The following is a 3,263-nucleotide window of genomic DNA, read 5'->3' as shown; positions in this document are numbered from 1 at the left end:
TTTTTGCCATTTCTGTCTCCCTGCCTGCCTTCCCTGTGCATGTGTGGGTGCTGTCCGTGCTGTCAGGCATGCCCAGCCCCTCCCCTCTCTCCTCTCAGTCCTCACTCCACAGTCTCTGGCAGCAGCAGCTGTGTCTCGTCTGACGGAGAGCAAAGCAGAAAAGAATATCTCTTTTCTCGTTTGGCTGTGGCTCAGGAGGTAGAGTGCGTCGTCCACTCACCAAAAGGTCGATGGTTCGATCCCCGGTTCCTCCTGTGTCCTTGTCGAAGTGTCCTTGGGCAAGACACTGAACCCCAAATTGCTCCCGATGGCTGTGCTAGCACCCTGCGTGGCAGCTGGTCACCTTCGGTGTGTGAATGGGTGAATGTAGGCACATTGTAAAGCGCTTTGGATAAAAGCGCTATATAAATGCAGTCCATTTACCATTTACCAAAGGCATGTCTTACAGAGTTGGCGAGATAAAATGTGCAAGATAACGTTTATGTAGCAATACTAAATAGGAAATCTATTTTCTTAATTTCTCCACTCCAGTACCGATAAGAGAATCGTTAACGTGAGAGGTTATTGGTATTTTAAAATTCGGCACCGGGGCCCGTTTGGTACTCGATACCCATCCCTAGTGATCACTTGTTTGTCTTCATCAGTTTAAATATAAAATGTCAAATAAGATGTTCAACCTTGTCAAGAGTGTGTACGTTATCCAGTATGCGAGTGCAAGCTGGAAATGGCATTGTCATGATTGGATGACTGGCTGTCAATCACACTCCTCTCACTGGATGGTTTTGATTTTTCAAGGAGAAGGCATGTTAGTAGTTATTTAAGAATTAAGTTATTTGTCTTTGTTTGATTACATAGAAATTCATTGTCATACGTTTTGAACAGGTTCGATAAATTGGCCAATAATATTACTATTAGACAGGAAGGTAAGACTGCATTAGGCAGAAAAAAGTGACTTGACTTGGGACTTGACTTGCCATAACTAAGGACTCGACTTGACTTGACATAACATGTGACTTGACATAACATGTGACTTGACTTGACATACAGTAACATGTGACATGACTTGACATAACATGTGACTTGACTTGACATACAGTAACATGTGACATGACTTGACTTGACATAACATGTGACTTGACTTGACATACAGTAACATGTGACATGACTTGACTTGACATAACATGTGACTTGACTTGACATACAGTAACATGTGACATGACTTGACTTGACATAACATGTGACTTGACTTGACATACAGTAACATGTGACATGACTTGACTTGACATACAGTAACATGTGACATGACTTGACATAACATGTGACTTGACATAACATGTGACTTGACTTGACATACAGTAACATGTGACATGACTTGACTTGACATAACACGTGACTTGACTTGACATAACATGTGACTTGACTTGACATAACATGTGACTTGACTTGACTTGCCGAAAACAAAATGACTTGGGACTTGCTTGAGACTTGGACCAAAGTGACTTGGTCCCATGTCTGAGGTTTTGTAACGAAAGCTTTCTGTAATCAATACATTAGTGTATTTTGCATGGCAGTGTTGCAGGTAGCTTTTCTTGGGACATTCTGGGATTTGTTCTTCGATAGAGTATCTCAGGGACGACATATTTTTGTAGGTCAACCCGGAAGTTACTAGCATTGCGCTGGGTTCCCTCGTCTGGAAGTCAATTGGATTTTTGTAAGGGGATTTTGCTTAGAGGCCTCAAATAATATGTGTGGTTAACAAAGGTTTATGAAGCGGAGACCTCTGTGTTCAGCAAGATCATTTTCACAAATGAATACCACTTTTATGATTTTTGAAGCATAAATCGCAAAAATCCCACTTCAAAAATCACAAAAACTTTGTTGATTTGTGAAGATTATCTTGATGAACACAAAGGTCTCAGTTTAATAAATGTGTGTTAACCACAGACATCAGGCATCTAACCAAAATCCCCATACAAACCCCCCCCCCACTGACTTCCAGATGCACCCATATTATTTTCTTTCCCTGTGCTGCTGCCTGTTACAGTGATACAATACATTTTCAAAAGTAATGCAGGAACCTCTGGGCTAACAGACGTAGTATTAATCTTATTTTTCTTAAAGCAATACAAGATAATGTGCCAGTGGGGTGGGCTAATTTCACTTGATTCCAAGGTTTCAAGAATCCTCTTGACATCATGTGACATTCCCCTCTCTTGGAGGAATCGCCATTATTTCAAGATACTGTCACTTGATTCGATGACATTCTTAGATTTTTTTTTTTTTTACAAGTGCAGCTTTGGCAGATTTCCTGCCCTTGACTTATTTCAATATATTTTGAAGTGTTAGCGTATTTTTCCAGAAGAGGCCAAGTGGAGGTTACCAGGGCCATGACCTGCTCAAGATGCACTGTGGGAGCTTACCCATCTTGCACACGTGTTTAGCATTAAAGCATTTAAAGCAATTCCTTGCTGGGCAGAGCAACAGTTAAACAATTGTGCGCATAAAAACACAACACATAAAAATTAGGATTTCTATGAAGGCTACATCAGAAACATTATCCATTAACAACGGTATTTTTTTTATTTTAAAAATATATATCTGGGCTCACTTGACAAAGTTGAAGCAATTACCATGGAAAATTGAGTGACAGTGATAATGAGTGAGTCGATGTTTGGCCCTGGCTAATTATGTAAATAGTCTCATTTAGAAGATAACTGTCTATAACCAAGGAGAGCGATCGAAAAGTCTATAAAAAAATAGGGGCATTTTTGAGACAGTAAAGTAGATAGCAAATTATTGCCATCATTATTTATTTTGCTTTCCCCCCACAACGATGTCTACCGTGGGCATTGTTATGTTACTCCCACTGTACTGCATCTCCATCACCACAAAATGCCCCCTGCGTTTCATGCCTTTAACTGTAAAAGCCCCCTGAAGCAACATGTTCTTCTTACACAGAGTCATAAATTACAGTCCTCTGTGGCCTTGACTCTAATATTCTGCCTGTCTATCCTCCAAGCAAAGAAGACATGTTGTCTGCTCTCACCATCTGTAAACAAAGTCCAGTAATGAGTACCCTATAGTGTCAAGACTTCAGCCAATGATGTATCGTTATGAGAACTCCTCCTTTGAAGAGGAATGTGTGCGTCTTTCTCCTCTTCTCTTCTTTCTCTCCTTTCTCTATCTGATTCTTAGTGGAAGTCTTTATTTAGAACATGTAAATACTGTAAATAGTGATGGGTATATGTTAATTTGTGGTTGTC

The sequence above is a fragment of the Poromitra crassiceps genome, assembly GCF_964638095.1.
Source record: "Poromitra crassiceps genome assembly, chromosome: 3".
Taxonomy (NCBI): Eukaryota; Metazoa; Chordata; class Actinopteri; order Beryciformes; family Melamphaidae; genus Poromitra; species Poromitra crassiceps.
The sequence above is the reverse complement of the archived record's forward strand: the minus strand, read 5'-3'. Positions refer to the sequence as shown.